A 19280-nucleotide genomic window follows, 5' to 3' on the forward strand; every position below is an offset into this window, starting at 1 on the left:
GAGCCGCCTTCTTGAACCGCTGCAGTCCGTGTGGTGAAGGTTCTCCCACAGTGCTGTTAGGAAGGGAGTTGCAGGATTTTGACCCAGCGACGATGAAGGAATGGCCGATTATATGCCCAAGTCGGGATGGTGTGTGACTTGGAGGAGATCTTGGAGATGATGGTGTTCCCGCACGCCTGCTGCCCTTGCCTTTCTAAGTGGTGGTGTTGCGGGTCTGGGAGGTGCTGCCGAAGAAGCCTTGGTGAGGTTACTACAGTGCATCCTGTAGATAGGACAAGGTGGAGGAGGTGGATACTGAAGCTGGTAGATGGGGTGCCAATCAAGTGAACTGCGGCCAGTGACTCACCTCCTGACTCCTGAAAACCTCTCCACCACCTACAAGGAACAAGTCAGGGATATGATGGAATTCAGTTTTGGGCACCTCAGGAGGAATATATTGACCTTGACAGGGGTGCAGTGCAGATTCACCAGAATGATACATGGGGCTTACAGGTTTAAAATGTTAAAAGGATTTCATAGGGTAGATATGGATAAATTATTTCCTCTGGTGAGGGAGTCAAGAACAAGAGGGAAATAATCTTAAAATTTTGCACCATCATCCCTTTTGTCATTTAATCACTCCTGCCCTCCACCCTGTCACAGGTCTTCCCTTTCGTTCTTTCCTCCCGTCCACTCCCTCCCCTTCCTCCCCCCCCCCTTCCCCTGGCTCTGTACTTGCATAAAAACTGTTCAATCTTCAACTTTTTCCCAGTTCTGACGAAGGGTCGTCGACCTGAAACATTAACTCTGTTTCTTTCTCCACAGATGCTGCCTGATTTCCTGAGTATTTCCAGCAAATACTGTTTCTATAATCTTAAAATTAGAGCCGGGCCATCCAGGAACGAAATCAGGAGAGACTTTTATCACACAAAAGGGTGGGAGAAATCTGGAACTGTCTTCCCCAAAAAGGCTGTGGATTCTGGGGGACAATTGGAGCTTTCAAGGCTGAGATCGATGGATTTTTGTTAGGTCAGGGTATCGAGGGATGAGGAACACAGGCAGGAAAATGGAGTTGAGGTGCAGATCAGCCACAATCTAATTGAATGGCGGAGCAGGCCCGATGGGCTGAATGGCCTACTCCTGTTCTTATGTTCCTACAGAGTTAATGCTTTGACTGGGCCATCATCACATCTGAGGAAGGGTCTCAGCCAAAGTTTCAACCTGTCCATCTCTTTTAGAAGCTGATTAGTGGTGCACTTCCTTGTTCTTGCTGTGACTTTGCTGGTAGGAAGAATAAGGAGGCCACATACTGCTCGGATAACAAGAGTCTAAATTGGGTAGAAGAGCAGAGGGATCTTGGGTATACCCCCAGATACACAAATCATTACGAGTAGCGGCGCAGGTTAATATGGCCATAAAAAAAAAAGCAAACCAAGCACTGGGGTTCATTTCTAGAGGGATAGAATTGAAAAGCATAGAAGTTATGTTAAACTTGTATAGAACCTTGGTTAGACCACACTTGGAGCACTGTGCACAGTTCTGGACTCCATATTATAAAAAGGATATAGAGGCACTGGGGAAGGTGCAAAAATTATTTTCTAGGATGATACCAGAACTGATAGGTTATACCTAGCAGGAAAGATTGAACAGGCTGGAGCTCTTTTCTTTAGCAAAGAGAAAACTGAGGGGTGACCTGGGTAGAGGTCTTAAAGATTATGAAAGGGTTTGATAGGGTAAACATAGAGAAAATGTTTCCACCTGTGGGGGAGACCAGAACTAATAAATATAAGATGCTCACTAATAAATCCAATAAAGAATTCAGGAGAAACTTCTTTACCCAGAGAGTGGTTAGAATGTGGAACTCGCTACCTCAGGGAGTAGTTGAGGCGACTAGTATAGATGCACTTAAGGGAAAGCCAGATAAACACACGAGGGAGCTTCCGACCACATACCTGCTCCATCACCAAGACCATCTCAGTAACATCGCCTGTCTCCTCTCCTGCCTCAGCTCATCTGCTGATGAAACCCTCATCCGTGCCTTTGTCACCTCTAGACTCGAGTATTCCAATGCTCTCCTGGCCGGCCTCCCATCTTCCACCCTCCATAAACCTGAGCTCATCTAAAACTCTGCTGCCCGTATCCCAACTCGCACCAAGTCCCATTCACCCATCACCCCTGTGCTCACTGACCTACTTTGGCTCCTGGTTCAGGAACACCTCACTTTTAAAATTCTAATCCATGTTTTCAAATCCCTCAATGGCCTCGCCCCTCCCCATTTCTGTAACCTCCTACAGCCCTCCAAGATCTCTACGCTCCTCCAATTCTTGCCTCGTACGCATCCCCGATTTTCTTTGTTCCACCATTGGCGGTCGTGCCTTCAGCTGCCTAGGCCTTAAGCTCTGGAATTCCCTCCCTAAACCTCTCCACCTCTCTCTCCTCCTTTAAGACGCTCCTTAAAACCTACCTCTTTGACCAAGCTTTTGGTCACCTGCCCTAATATCTCCTTACGTGGCTCGATGTCAAATATTGTTTGATAATCGCTCCTGTGAAGCAGTTTGGGACGTTTTACTATATTAAAGGCACTATATAAATGCAAGTTGTTGTTGTTGTTGGGAGAAAGGAATAGAAGGATATGCTGATCGGATTAGATGAAGTGGGGAGGGAGCTCGTGTGGAGCATAAAAACTGGCATGGACCTGTTGGGCCGAATGGCCTGTTTCTGTGCTATACATTCTATGTAATTCTAAGTAAAACACTCCACCTTTTTGTGGGACTATGGCAAAAGTGACTGCAGTGAACAGTGACTGACAAATACTGTTTATGTCATTATTACAGGATAAATATAGTGCATAATATGGAACAGACGGGCCCCACATGGTTTCCTATTGTCATGGCTATAAATTTAGCTCTGAGTTGCTTCTGGCAATGAATGCAGCTGTAATTGTGTCTGATAGAAACACTAAATAACACAATTATACAGTTCTGACAGGAAAATCAATCAAAATGCAAGACCGCAACAAAATTTATTTGATAACGTGAGAGACCAAAGCAATATTGTTTATCATTTTTGTGGGCAAACAGCGAGATGTTTTCTTTCCAATGTTCAATAAATCAGTAGACAAGGGGGATTACATTTAAGATTATTTAGAATATTAAAATTAATATTGAAATTAATGTTAAAAACCAAGGAGTGACGTCACAGGACAGCAGGTAGGTGATTGGCTGGTAAGTGTTACAGCTTCTTTTTTTCTCTCTGAGTTAGGGAATTGGGTAAAATTAAATTAAAAGCTGGGAGTGTAAAACTGCTGTTAGTTCAGTAAATTTAATAACTTAAATTAGTTTATTATCTAGACTAATAAAACTATAAATAAACAGGGGAAGGAGCTGATTGGCTGACAGCTGGTGAGCGTTTAATTTTCTGTTGAGTGTTTTTTTAAGGCTTAATTTATTTTTGTTAAGTTTAGTAAACAATCTAATAAATCGAGGCATGGCAGGGCAGCTCACACCCATCGAATGCATGGCCTGTGCCATGTGGGAACCCCAGGACGCTTCCCGTGTTCTGGACAACCACAGGTGCAGGAAGTGTCGCCAGCTGCAGGAGCTCCAGCTCCGGGTCTCGGAGTTTGAGCAACAGCTGGCGTCACCGCAGCGCATCCGCGAGGCTGAGAGCTACGTGGACAGCGCGTTTCAGGAGGTGGTCACCCCGCAGCTCAAGAGAGTGCAGGCAGAGAGGGACTGGGTGACCGCCAGGCAGACAAGGAGGACCAGGCAGGAAGTTCAGGAGTTCCCTGAGGGCATCTCACTCTCCGACCAGTATAATGGTGAGGCTGAATACTGGTGAGGGAGAGGGTTCCTCTGGGGAGTGCAGCCAGAGCCAAGACCACAGCACCGTGGGTGGCTCAACTGTACAGGGGGGGAGGAGAAAGGTCAGGAGAGCAATAGAGATAGGGGATTCCATAGTTAGGGGAACAGACAGACGTTTCTGCGGCCGCAGATGTGATTCCAGGATGGGATGTTGCCTCCCTAGTGCCAGGATCAAGGATGTCACTGAGCGGCTGGAGAAAATTCTGGGGGGGGAGATTGAACAGCCAGAGGTCATGGTCCATATTGGTACCAACGACAGAGGTAGAAAGAGGGATGAGGCCCTGCAGGCAGATTTTAAGAAGTAGGGAAAGAGATTAAGAAGCAGGATCTCAAAGGTAGTAATCTCCAGATTACTCCCGGTGTCACGCGCTAGTAAGTATAGAAATAGGAGGATAGAGCAGATGAATGCGTGGCTGGAGAGATGGTGCAGGAGGGAGGGCTTTAGATTCCTGGGGCATTGGGACCAGTACTGGGGGAGGTGGGACCTGTACAGGCTGAATGGGTTGCACCTCAATGGAGCTGGGACCAATGTCCTCGCGGGGAGTTTCACTAGTGCTGTGGGGGGGGGGGGGGGGGTTTAAACTAATTTGGCAGGGGGATGGGCACCAGGATGTATCATTGGAAAGGAGAAACAAGGGACACAAAGGATTGGGAGAGACAGATAGCACTAGAGTAAGAAATAGTACGGTATTAGGTGGGATCAGATTAAGAGAGAGTATGAGAAAGTCGAAGACTGGTTTGCAGTGCATGTGTGTAAACGCACGGAGCGTGGTAAACAAGGTTGGTGAGCTGCAGGTGCAAATAGTCACATGGGAATATGATGTCATGGTGATAACGGAGACCTGGATCAAAAAAGGGCAGGATTGGGTACTAAATATTCCTGAATACAAGGTGTTTCAGGAAAGATAGGGAAGAAAAGAAATTGCGGGGTGGGGGGGGGTGGTGGCAGTATTGATTAAGGAGAATATTGCAGTGCTGGAGAGAGAGGATGTCCTGGAGGGGTCAAGGACAGAATCTATTTGGTTAGAGTTAAGAAACAATGGAGGTGCCATTACACTACTGGGTGTATTCTATAGGCCACCAACTAGTGGGAAGGATATAGAGGAGCAAATTTGCAGGGAAATTACAGAGAAGTGCAAAAGCCATAGAGTAATGATAACTGGGGGCTTCAACCATCCTAATATAGACTGGGATAACAATAATAATATAAGGGGCAAAGAGGGGGAGGAATTTTTGAAGTGTGTTCAGGATAACTTTCTTGACCAGGACACTTCCGCCCCAGCGAGGAAGGAGACATTGCTGGACTTGGTTCTAGGGAATGAGGAGAGCCAAGTGGAGCGAGTGTCAGTGGGGGAGCATCTAGGGAGCAGCGATCATAGTATCATAAGGTTTAGAATAGCTATGGAAAAGGATACAGACCACTCTAAAATAAAAATACACAATTGGAGGAGGGCCAATTTCAATGGGATGAGAACACATCTGGCCTGGGTAAATTGGAATCAAAGATTGGCAGGCAAAACTATATTTGAACAGTGGGGGTGTTTAAAGAGGAGATGGTTCAGGTACAGTCTAGGCACATTCCCACACGGGGAAAAGGTAGGGCAACTAAAGCCAGAGCTCACTGGATGACAAAAGAGATAGAGAGTAAGATGAAGCAGAAAAAAGGGGCATATGACAGATGTCAGGTTGATAACACAAGTGAGAACCAGGCAGAATATAGAAAGTTCAGAGGGGAAGTGAAAAAGGAAATAAGAGAGGCAAAGAGAGAGTATGAGAATAGACTGGCGGTCAACATAAAAGGGAATCCAAAAGTCTTCTACAGGCATGTAAACAGTAAATGGGTAGTAAGAGGAGGGGTGGGGCTGATCAGGGACCAAAAAGGAGATCTACTCATGGAGGCAGAGGGCATGGCCGAGTTACTAAATGAGTACTTTGCATCTGTCTTTACCAAGGAAGAAGATACTGCCAGAGTCTCAGTAAAGGAAGATATAGTCAAGATACTGGATGGACTAAAAATTGATAAAGAAGAGGTACTCGAAAGACTGGTTGTACTTAAAGTAGATAAGTCACCTGGTCCAGATGGGATGCATCCTAGGTCGCTGAGGGAAGTAGGGTGGAAATTGTGGAGGTACTGGCCATAGTCTTCCAAACATCTGTAGATGGGGATGGTGCCAGAGGACTGGAGAATTGCAAATGTTACACCCTTGTTCAAAAAAGGGTGTAAGGATAAACCCAGCAACTATAGACCAGTCAGTTTAACCTTTTAGAAACGATAATTTTAGAAACGATAATCCGGGACAGAATTAACAGTCATTTGGATGAGTGTGGATTGATTAGGGAAAGCCAGCATGGATTTGTTAAAGGCAACTCGTGTTTAACTAACCTGATAGAGTTTTTTGATGAGGTAACAGAGAGGGTAGATGAGGGCAATGCAGCTGATGTGGTGTATATGGACTTTCAAAAGGCGTTTGATAAAGTGCCACATGTTAGGCTTATCATCAAAATTGCATCCCATGGAATAAAGGGGGCAGTAGAAATATGGATACAGATTTGGCTAAGGGACAGGAAACAGAGAGTGGTGGTGAATGGTTGTTTTTTGGACTGGAGGGAGGTGTACAGTGGTGTTCCCCAGGGATCGGTGCTGGGACCACTGCTTTTCTTGATATATATTAATGACTTGGACTTGGGTGTACAGGGCACAATTTCAAAATTTGCAGATGACACAAAACTTGGAAGGGTAGTGGACAGTGAGGAGGATAGTGATAGACTTTAACAGGATATAGGCAGGCTGGTGGCATGGGGGACTCATGGCAGATGAAATTTTATGCAGAAAAATGCAAAGTGATACATTTCAGTAAGAAGAATGAGGAGAGGCAATATAAACTAGAGGGCACAACTCTAAAAGGGGTACAGGAACAGAGAGATCTGGGGGTATATGTGCACAAATCATTGAAGGTGGCAGGACAGGTTGAGAAAGTGGTTAAAAAAGCATACGGGATCCTGGGCTTTATAAATAGATGGTAGTCATGATGTGGAGATGCCGGTGATGGACTGGGGTTGACAATTGTAAACAATTTTACAACACCAAGTTATAGTCCAGCAATTTTATTTTAAATTCACAAGCTTTCGGAGGCTACCTCCTTCGTCAGGTGAACGATGTGACATCAGGTGATTGGCAAAAGAACCAAAGGTGACATGAAGAAAATCTTTTTTACGCATCAACTGGTTAGGGTCTGGAATGCACTGCCAGCAGAGGCGGTGCAGGCAGATTGAATCGTGGCTTTCAAAAGGGAACTGGATAAGTACTTGAAAGGAAATAATTTGCAGGGCTATGGGGATAGGGCGGGGGATGCATCTGATCAATGAAATGCAGACAAAGCAAAAGGCTACCTCCTTCGTCAGGTGAACGATGTGACATCATGATGTCAGGTCACATCGTTCACCTGACGAAGGAGGTAGCCTCCGAAAGCTTGTGAATTTAAAATAAAATTGCTGGACTATAACTTGGTGTTGTAAAATTGTTTACAATTTATAAATAGAGGGATAGAGTACAAAAGTATGGAAGTCATAATGAACCTTTATAAAATACTGGTACGGCCACAACTGGAGTATTGTGTCCAGTTCTAGGCACTGCACTTTAGGAAAGATGTGAAGGCCTTCGAGAGGGTGCAGAAGAGATTTACTGGAATGATTCCAGGGATGAGGGACTTTAGTTACGTGGATAGACTGGAGAAGCTTGGAACAGAGATGGTTGTGAGGAGATTTGATAGAGGTGTTCAAGATCATGAGGGGTCTAGACAGAGTAGATAGAGAGAAACTGTTCCCATTGGCGGAAGGTTCAAGAACCAGAGGACATAGATTTAAGGTGATTGGCAAAAGAACCAAAGGTGACATGAGGAAAAACTATTTTACACAGCGAGTGGTTAGGATCTGGAATGCACTGCCTGAGGGAGTGGTGGAGGCAGATTCAATCATGGCCTTCAAAAGGGAACTGGTTAATTCCTTGAAAGGAAAAAAATTGCAGGGCTACGAGGATACGGCGGGGGAGTGGGACTAGCTGGATTGCTCTTGCACAGAGCCGTTGCAGACTCGATGGCCTCCTTCCGTGCTGTAACCTTTCTATGATTCTAAAAGGAGAGATTAGAAGAATTTGTTTTCCATGCAAAGGATTATTAAAGAACTTGCATTTATACAGCAGCTTTCATGACCTCAGGTTGTCTCATAGCACTTTACAGCCAGTGAAGTCCTTTCGAAGCGTAGTCACTACTGTGATGCAGGAAACATGGCAGCCAATTTGCGCACAGCAAGGTCCCACATCAGCAATGAGATAATGACCAGATAATCTGTTCTAGTGCTGGTGGTTGAGGAATGAATGATGAAGGGAGAACTCCCCTGCTCTTCTTCAAAATAGTGCCATAGGATCTTTTCACATCCACCAGATAGGGGCCTTGATTTAACATCTGATTGGAAAGACAACACCTTCTGATAGCACAGCACTCCCTGAGTGGGACCTGAACCCATAACTTTCTGACTCACAAGGCAAGAGTGTTGCCACTGAGCCAAGGCTGACGTGAGGACATGGAATACATTACTAGAAAGGAACACTGAAGCCAAATCAAGTACAACATTTAAGAGATAATTCAATAAACTCTTAAAGAAGAAAAGATATTAAAGGTACAGGGAAAGAGCAATGGAATGGGGTTAGAGTGGATAGCTCCAGTATGGAGCTAGAACAGGCACAATGAGCCAAATGCTTCCTGCATTGAAATTACTATGATTCTAAGTTCTAAAGAACTTTTGTCAAGAGATCACGCAAAGGGTGGTAGAAGTGTGGAACCCTCTCCCACGAAAAGCAGTAGATGCTCGCTCAATTAATCATTTTAAATCAGAGATCGATAGATTTTTGCTAGCCAAGGGTTTTAAGGGATATGGAACCAAGGAGGGCAAATGGAGTTAGGATACAGATCAGCCATGATCTCATTGAATAGCGGAACAGGCTGGAGGGATTGAATGGCCTCCTCCTAGTCTAACCGTATGGTTATGAATTCCCGTAGATATTGATCAGATATTGCACACTATGTCATTTCAATCATAAAAGCCCAGTTTTCACCATGTGTGCAATTAGCAGGTGCAATTATTTAACAGTTAACAGGTCGAAAATGAAACCTGTCAAATTGTGGATAATTAGCTTTGTGTACGTTAAATGCTAAATTGGAACACAACTGGGTCATTTGTGCCAGATGTCATTTTTAAACATCACCTGTCAAAATTACCGAGTTCATCAACTTCCTCCCATTGATCCAATGACTTTTTGCTATTCTAGAAGTGATTGCTAGATATCTAGCAAACTCAACTTGTCAACTTAAATGTATAGATTAATCTTTAAATGATTAATCTTTCTTAATCAAAGATCAACCTTTCTGAAGAGGCAAAATCAATAAGTAACTGAGACTGTAGTTCTTTGTTTGGTCAGTTGAGTGTCTGACACACCCACCAACATGTTTCTGTCTCCCAAACCAAGGTACGGAGACATCCATAACGGTCGGCAGCTCCAGGTTACCCGATATTGTGAGCGCAGGCTCTCTCTCTATAGACACATCCCACCTACCTAAGTCCAGAGACTTTGGGCGCAAGTTGACAACAGCCAAGACATAGGGACCTGAAAGCTTAAGCCACAACACTGCTGGTATAAAGCATTGGCAAATAAAGAACTTGCATTTATATAGCACTTTCATGATCTCAGGACATCCCAAATCTCTTCACAGCTAATGAAGTATTTTTGAAGCATAATCGCTGTTGTAATGTAGGCAAATGACAGCCAATTTGCGCACAGCAAGGTCTCACAATCAGCAATGAGATAAGATCATCACCATAATAATGGCTGATCAGAGAGCGCCAGCATGGATTCGTAAAGGATAAGTCATGTCTAACGAAGCTATTTGAATTTTTATGAGGAGATAACTATTGTGGTAGATAAGGGAGTGTCTATGGATGTTATTTATATGGACTTCCAGAAGGTATTCGACAAGGTTCCACGTAAGAGACTGTTAACAAAAATGAGATGCATGGACTTGGAGACAACCTACTGGCTTGGATAGGGAATTGGTTAGGAGGTAGGAGACAGAGATTAGGGATAATGGGTATGTACTCAAATTGGCCGAATGTGATTAGTGATGCCCCCAGGGATCTGTACTGGTGCTTCAGCTTTTCCCTATATTTATAAATGATTTGGATGAAGGAATAGAGAGCCGTATATCTAAGTTTGCTGATGACGCTAAGTTAGGTGGCACAGTAAATAGTGTAGCTGGGAGCAGAAAGTTGGAAAGGGACATTGATAGATTAAGTGAGTGAACAAAACTGTGGGAGATGGAGTTCATTGTGGGAAAGTGTGGGGTCATCCACTTTGGACTTAAGAAAGATAGATCAGAGTATTCTCGAAACGGCGAGAAGCTAGGAACGGTGGAGGAGCTGAGGGATTTAAGGGCCCAAGTACAGAAATCACTAAATGCAAGTGGACAGGTACAAAAAATTGTTAAAAAGGCTAATGGAATGTTAGCCTTTATCTCAAGAGGGCTGGAATATAAAGGGGTGGAAATTATGTTACAGCTGGACAGAGCTCTGGTTAGACCCCATCTGGAGACTGCGTTCAGTTCTGGGCACCGCACCTCAGGAAGGATATATTGGCCTTGGAGGGAGTGTAGCGCAGATTCACCAGAATGATACCGGGGCTAAAAGGGTTAAATTACGAGGACAGGTTGCATAGACTAGGCTTGTGTTCCCTTGAGTATGGAAGATTAAGGGGTGATCTAATTGAGGTGTTTAAGATGATGAAAGGATTTGATAGGGTAGATAGAGAGAAACTATTTCCTCTGGTGGGGGAGTCCAGAACAAGGGGGCATAACCTTAAAATTAGAGCTAGGCCGTTCAGGAGTGATGTCAGGAAGCACTTCTTCACACAAAGGGTAGTGGAAATCTGGAACTCTCTCCTCCAAAAAGATGTTGAGGCTGGGGGTCAAATGAAAATTTCAAAACTGAGATTGATAGATTTTTGTTAAGCAAGGGTATTAAGGGCTACGGAACCAAGGCGGGTAGATGGAGTTAAGGTATAGATCAGCCATGATTTAATTGAATGGTGGAACAGGCTCGAGGGGCTGAATGGCCAACTCCTGTTCCTATGTTCCAATGAGATGAGGAGAAATGTTTTTACTCAGTGAGTTGTTGTGATCTGGAATGCGCTGCCTGAAAGGGCAGTGGAAGCAGATTCAATAGTAACTTTCAAAAGGGAATTGAATATATACTTGAAAAGGAAAATATTTGCAGGGCTATGAGTAAAGAATGGAGGGAGTGGGATTAATTGAATAGTTCTTTCAAAGAGCCGGCGCAGGCACAATGGGCCGAACGGCCTCCTTCTGTGCTATATGATTCTATGAAAAAGTTAAACGGGTACAGGGGAAAAAAACAGGGGAATGGGACTAAGTAAATAGTTCATCCAAAGAGCTGGGCCAAACAGCATCCTCCGGTGCCGTAAAATTCAGTGATTCTATAAAGAGGCACCAGCAGTAACGGACTGTTCTCAGGGAGCATTATCTCCGTTTTGCTCTCGAACTAAAGTGTGTTTATGAAGATTAACTGAGATTTAAAAAAAGATTTGCGCTTGTTCAGGACTGCTAAGGTGATGCTAAAGGGGTAATCAGAAGAAAACCTGCATGGAGTGGGAGAGGAAACAATTAAAACTGAATTGATTACTTACGGTCAGACGTATGACTCAGCTGAGCGAAAGGAAGGGAAAAAATTCAATATTTCAGCAGAGAACTGACAGAATCAGTGAGGGGAATACATCCCCTTTATTAATCCAATTCTCGCTGGCGGGAGTCAGGTCAGAGCAGTGGAGTTAATAAGGGGGATACAACTGCCTCCTCTTCCTCCCCCTCCCCCCAAATCCTCCACTCCAGTGCTTGACCAAAGGCCGGACCCCAGCTCAAACAGTTGACCATGTATTTTGCTCACACTGTCTAACGAGAGCTTGGTGTCAGCTGTGGCTCAGTGGGTAGCACTCTCACTTCTGATATCAGAAGGTTGTGGGATCAAGTCCCACTCCAGTAGACTCTGAGCAAATAATCTAGGACTGACACTCCCAGTGTTGCACCGAGGGAGTGCTGCACTGTTGGAGGTGCCGTATTTCAGGTGAGATGTTGAACCAAGGTCCTGTCTGCCCTCTCAGGTAGATGTAAAAGATCCCATGGCACTATTTCGAAGAAGAGCAGTGGAGTTGTCCCCAGTGGCCTGGCCAATATTTATCCCTCGACCAACATCACTAAAAACAGATTATCTGGTCATTATCTCAGTGCTGTTTGTGGGACCTTGCTGTGCACAAATTGTTCCATAGAGAGATCCTATTCTATAGACTAACCACTCGCTCACTGAAATACTGGGCCCGATATTACAAGGGCGGCGGGTTCGCGGCGGGGGGGGCGATTGCGTGCCTGGTGAAACTAGTCTGCCCTGAATGCAATAGCAGGCTAATTGGATCCCCTTACCTCTTGTTCCAGGTTCCCCGCTGTTGAGCTGCGCGGCAGGCGGACTGCGCATGCGCAGTAAGGTCTGTCAGCTGGAGGAGCTCTATTTAAAGGGGCAGTCCTCCACTGACTGATGCTGCAAGAAATAGGAAAAAATACAGCATGGAGCAGCCCAGGGGGAAGGCTGCTCCCAGGTTAATGATGCCTCACTCCAGGTATCATTGGATGGGGTGAGGAGGAGGGGGAGGACAGAGATCTTCCCCCCGGCGGGCGGGAGGAAGCGGCCTGCCTCTGCCACCAGGAAGGCCTGGCTCGAGGTGGCAGAGGAGGTCACCTGCACCACCAACATATCGCCCACCTGCATACAGTGCAGGAGGCGCTGCAATGACCTAAGTAGGTCAGCCAATGTGAGTACACTTACTGATTCCCCTACACTCCGTCTGCCACATCACCGCCCCCACCCCACATCTCCTTCTGCACTGCCAACACTACTCTGTCACATCACCCCTCACACCCACTCAAACCTCATCCTCATCTTACCTGCACTTACTCACCTCGCCAGTACTCATCCCGCCACTACCACTCAACCCAATCCTCATACAATCTCATGCCTCTATCTCATACTCACCCTCTCATGCATCTCTTTCATGATCAGCCTCACTCAACCGGCCACTACCTGTGCTGCAGCCACAGGGCATGCATCACATATGTGCAGTAGGAAGCGTAAGGCAAACGTGTCGTGAGCATGAAGGGGATGCACAAGGGTGTTTGAGGGTTTGTCATGGTTTTTACTTATATTTAATTTCTGACCAACTCACATTACATTTATATTGGCACCACTACTGCCACGTCTTTGCGAATCTTGTCTGGTTTGTGCAATAATGCCCGTTCCTGAGGATCACAATGAAGACCCACAACTGATGCCACCCATTGTGTCACTGCAGAGTGGGTGTAGGTGTATTTGCAGGGCTCTTTTGTGCAGACGACTGAGAGACGTCGGCGATGTCCCCGGTGGCACCCTGGAAGGATGCGGAGGAGAAGTTGTTGAGGGCAGTGGTGACTTTGACAGCGACAGGTAAGAAGATGGTGCTCGGGCCAGCCGGGAGCAGCTCGGCATGAAGGAGGCTGCAGATGTCCACGACTACATGTCGAGTGACTCTAAGCCTCCGTGTGCACTGTTGCTCAGACAGTTCCAGGAAGCTGAGCCTCGGTCTGTGGACCCTGTGGCGAGGGTAGTGCCCTCTGTGATGCATCTCTCTCTGCGGTTGCCCTCCCTCCTGCTGTGCAGGTGAATGTGTCACAGCACTCTGTTGTGGGGCTCCACGTGTCAGAGGTGGACGGTGTGGCCGGCGAGGCTGGTGATGCTGTTCGCCCTCCGAGGAGGTCATGACTGCAGCTACGGCGGCCCCCATCCGGAAGATGTACATCTGAGGGGGTCCGCAAGGTAGGTACATGTGTCTGGACCCCGGGGTAAGTGTGCAAGTTGGTGAACTTTGTTGTTAGGAGGAGGGTGGTGGAGGCCAAACTTTGTCCCAAGTGACAGAGTGGCCTCTATCTGCAATGGGTGAGGGTCTCCCCCGCCACCTGTCAAATGGACCTTTGCAGCTGCCACAGGCTGATGGCTGCAACACGTCCATTTGAACTGGGAGTGTTTCCCCCAGTACGGGAAACAGTCCCAATTGTTTGTAAAATCCCACCCCTCCTGAAATATCTCCTTAATCAGGTCTGTAAATGACCTGAAATAGCACAATAAATACTGTCAAGTGGCACCCCGCCGGCTTTAATTGCCTGCGGGAGTCCCGCATGCGGGGGCTGCGCGCGCACGTTCGCGCGTCTGTGGGAAACCCGGAAGTGGGCGGGTTGGAGCCGGGCTCCCGACCCACCCCGGGAATCCCCAATTTTCGGAGCCCCCCCCGTCAGGAACGCACCCGATAGCGGGTGCTAAAATAGAGCCCATTGTTTCCGCAGATTAGTTTTGAATCTAACCCCCTTCGATCGCAGGCCGTGTCCTCTGGCGACCGTTCAGTTATTAATCACTCAAGGTGTGACGGCAGTACTGAACTTACCTTTTTGCCAGTTTGTACCAATGTCCCTCTGTCCTGCGGACAGTGCCCAATATATATATTTTTTAAATAGATTCTTTTCAATATGTCTCGTGAAGCACATCGAAAAAAAATTGAACAATAATAAATTCAAAAGCACAATTCACTTGTAGGCGGCAGGCCGGGAAGCATTTATGGACGTTTCATGAACCTACCGCAGCAGCCCGCCATGCTGTGAAGAAAAGGAACTGAATTAACAAAAGGTCACACAGGAAAAGAGGCATCTCCGTTTAATGATTATTTTTCGGTTTTCTTATTTCCGTTGAGGTGAATATCAATGAAAATTTTATTCTCTCATTTGAGCATCAAAGATGCAGGAGGTTTTTTTTCAGTAGTTGTACTACCGCAGGGCTAAGGTTGCCAACCCATCCAAGATTGTCCTGGAGTCTCCTGGATTAAAGATTAAACTCCTGGACACTGCTGCGAGCAAACCTTGGGAGAAAAATCATAGCTGACATTTTTGTTGATTAGTTATTAAAATATTGGAGATAGGAACATAGGAACAGGAGGAGGCCATTCAGCCCCTCGAGCCTGTTCCGCCATTCAATGAGATCATGGCTGTATCCCAACTCCATTTACTCCATGCCTTTGTTACCTCCAGACTGGACTATTCCAATGCTGTCCTGACAGGCCTCCTACCTTGCACCATCCGTAAACTTGAGCTCATCCAAAGCTCTGCTGCCCGTATCCTAACTCGCACCAAGTCCCGCTCACCCATCACCCCTGTGCTCACTGACCTACATTGGCTCCCGGTCCGGCAATGCCTTGATTTTAAAATTCTCATCCTTGTGTTCAAATTCCTCCATGGCCTTGCCCCTCCCTATCTCTGTAACCTCCTCCAGCCCTAAAACCCTCTGAGATCTTTGCACTCCTCCAATTCTGGCCTCTTGCGCATCCCCAATTTTAATCGCTCCACCATTGGCGGCCGTGACTTCATCTGGCTTGGCCCTAAGCTCTGGAATTCCTTCCCTAAACCTCTCTGTCTCTCCCTCCTCCTTTAAGATGCTCCTTAAAACCTTTTTGACCAAGCTTTTGGTCACCTGTCCTAATATCGCCTTACGTGGCTCGGTCACTAATTTTTTTTGATAATCACTCCTGTGAAGTGCCTTGGGACGTTTTACTACGTTAAAGATGCTATATAAATGCAAATTGTTGTTGTTGTGGATTATTAATCCAGTAACATAATCACTACACCACCATACCCCATGTCGACTACAAAATGTAATGATCCAGGGAAATTCTAAATCAGGCACTGGTGTTCATTTCCAGAAGGATAGATTTGAAAAACAAAGAAGTTATGCTAAACTTGTATAGAACCTTGATTAGACCACACTTGGAGTACTGAGCACAGTACTGGTCTCCTTATCACAGAAAGGATATAGAGGCTTTGGAGAGGCTGCAAAATAGATTCACAAGAATGATACCAGAACTGAGAGGATATCCTTATTAGGAAAGGCTGAACAGGCTGAGGCTCTTTTCTCTAGAAAAGAGAAGGCTGAGGGGTGACCTGATAGAGATCTTTAAGGTTACATAGGGTTTGATGGGGTAGACATAGAGAAAATATTTCCACTTGTGGAGCAGGGCATTTGGTAGAGCAACGTCTGGATTTCCCCATTTAACCAGGCATGTTCAATATATTCAAGGCTGAGATCGATAGATTTTTGGACTCTAGGGGAATCAAGGGATCTGGGGATCGGGCAGGAAAGTGGAGTTGAGGTTGAAAATCAGCCATGATCTTATTGAATGGTGGAGCAGGCTGTGGTGGAGGAATTTATTTAATGTCTTATTAATAACAAAAAATAAATTCCAAAAGTAACAGCTGATATCTGAATAGGAATGAGATTGAAAGTTATCAGGGTGAAGTGGTCTCATCTTATATAGGACCCAGGGATGAGGGATAGGACCTGGGAATGAGGGATAGGATCTGAGGATCAGGGATAAGACCCAAGGATGAGTAATAGGATCTGAGGGTCAGGGATAGGATCAAGGGATGAGGGATAGGATCCAGGGATGAGGGATAGGATCCAGGGATGAGGGATTATCAACTGCAAATCCCAAGGCAAATCAATAGAGTCCACTGGTAAATCAAATGCTAAAACAGATGCTAATTGAGTTGCAATAGGACAATTAGTGGCCATTGTAAGCAGTTCATTTTTCATTGATTTTCGTTGGCTTTGGTTTGAGATCCACAATGTTACTTAGAGGTCCAAGTTTATTCAACCTGACCTCATAATTTAACACTCTAAGTCCTGGTATCATTCTGGTGAATCTGCACCGTACCCCCTCCAATGCCAAAATATACTTTCTTTGTAGATTTAAATACCCACAGCCCCATAAATACCAGTTTAGATAACTGGCAGCTCCACTTAAGCCATCAAAGGGACGAGCGGTTTTAACAGACAAATTACCAAACAACAAACAAATCCGCTGTGAGCAGCTCGCACTGTTGATGAATATTCTGGCAATTTGCTTGATGACCTTTGGAGATCAGGGGGCATTGATGTAGAACTTTCCTTCCAGGGTTTTATTCAGTGCAGCAATGATTGATAGAGTGGATTGTACACAGTCGGTGGAAGGAACAACCTTGGCAGGCCATATGTGAGTCATAGCACTACGTTTCACTCAGCACTACGTTTCACTCAGCACCACATTTCACTCAGCACCGCCTGTCAGTGGAAGGAACAACCTTGGCAGACCAGGCATGAGTCACAGCACCATATTTCACTTAGCACTATGTTACACTTGGCACTCCCTGCGATGGGGCTCAGACAGCACTGTCCCAGGAAAATGAAGACATTGTTGCTTTCGTATCTTCGCGCTCTTCCCTTGGAGAGAACAGTGTGAAGTAGCAGATGGATTCACAGGCTGATTGACAGTCTGACAGGCTGTGACGTGAACACTCCTTCCATGGCTGAAACCATCTTTATAGCAGTATGTAGGGTGGTTAGTCCTATACGACGGGAGGGTTTTATGGGCTTACGATAAGGGGGGATGGGTTAGCCACCGGACACAAGTATCCAGTTGGATATCAACCCAGAATTAAGAGCCTGAGCTCCAGTTTTTCTTGCCGAGACTGTCTGGAGCAGAGGTTCGAAGCAGGAACCTCCTGACTCAGAGGCGAGAATACGAACCGCTAAGCCAAAGGCTCGTCCCCAGGAAAATGAACCGGAAGGCCAGGAACATCACTTTCCGCCTCACGTGCATCAAAGTGAAGGGCCTGAGACTACCGCAAGCGTAAGTTCGGGCTCCCCCCCTAACCCCCCCACCACCTCCTCCTTGGGAAGCCCCAGAAACCGCCCAGAATGGGGCCAATGGGGCAGTGACTTGGCAAAATGGGTCTCTACCCCCTTTTCCTGATTTGCTTGCAGGGATATGGCATTGCTGGGGAGCAAATTGGAAGGTAGCAAATGTAACCCCACTATCCAAGAAAGGAGGGAGAGAGAAAACAGGGAACTACAGGCCAGTTAGCCTGACATCAGTCATCAGGAAAATGCTAGAATATATTATTAAGGGTGCAGTAACAGGGCACTTAGAAAATCAAAATATGATTAGGCGAGTCAACACGGTTTTATGAAAGGGAAATCATGTTTGACAAATCTATTAGAATTTTTTGAAGGTCTAACTAGCAGGGTAGATAAAGGGGAACCAGTGGATGTAGTATATTTGGAATTTCAAAAGGCATTCGATAAGGTGCCATACAAGAGATTGTTACGCAAGATTAGGGTTCATCGGGTTGCGGGTAATATATTAGCATGGATTGAGGATTGGTTAACGGACAGAAAACAGAGAGTAGGAACAAACGGATAATTTTCGGACTGGCAGATTGTAACTTGTGGGGTGCCGCAAGGATCAGTGCTTGGGCCTCAGCTGTTTACAATCTATGTTAATGACTTAGACGAGGGACCGAGTGTAATGTATCCAAGTTTGCTGATGATACAAAGCTCGGTGGGAAAGTAAGCTGTGAGGAGGACGCAAATAGTCTGCAAAAGGATATAGACAGATTAAGTGAGTGGGCAAGAAGGTGGCAGATGGAGTATAATATGGGGAAATGTGAAATTTGCCTTCCTAATTCTATGATTCGTATACAAGGACACCCAAATCCCTTTGAATACCAACATTTCTTAGTCTCACTTCTTTTAAAAAATATTCTGCTTTTCTATTCTTCCAACCCCAAAGTTGGAAGAATAGAAAAGCAGAATATTTTTTAAAAGAAGTGAGACTAAGAGATATTGGTATTCAGAGGGATTTGGGTGTCCTTGTATATGAATCATAGAATTAGGAAGGCAAATGGCATGATGGCCTTCATTGCAAGGGGGTTAGAGTACGAGAGTAAGGAAGTCCTGCTACAGTTGTACAGGGCTTTAGTGAGACCTATAGGGCCTGATTTTAGCAGGCCTGCGGGTTTCCGGCGGGTTGGGTTTCGGGTGCGTGGCCTCCGCGCCCGGTGAAATTAGTGGGTTGCCCGCGCGATCGTAGCAGGCAATCCACTAATTGGAGCCACTTACCTGCTCCTCCGGGGTCCGCGCTGCTGGTCTGCGCGTCGGGCGGGCTGCGCATGCGCAGTACGATCTGTCAGCTGGAGGCTCTCTAGTTAAAGGGGCAGTCCTCCACTGACAGATGCTGCAACCAATGGAACAAATTACAGCATGGAGCAGCCCAGGGGGAAGGCTGCTCCCAGTTTAATGATGCCTCACCCCAGGTATCATCAGATGGGGTGAGGAGGAGGGGGAGGACAGAGATCTTCCACCCGGCGGGCGGGAGGAAGCGGCCTGCCTCTGCCACCAAGAAGGCCTGGCTCGAGGTGGCAGAGGGGGTCACCT

Source organism: Heptranchias perlo, chromosome 4, assembly GCF_035084215.1.
Source record: "Heptranchias perlo isolate sHepPer1 chromosome 4, sHepPer1.hap1, whole genome shotgun sequence".
Taxonomy (NCBI): Eukaryota; Metazoa; Chordata; class Chondrichthyes; order Hexanchiformes; family Hexanchidae; genus Heptranchias; species Heptranchias perlo.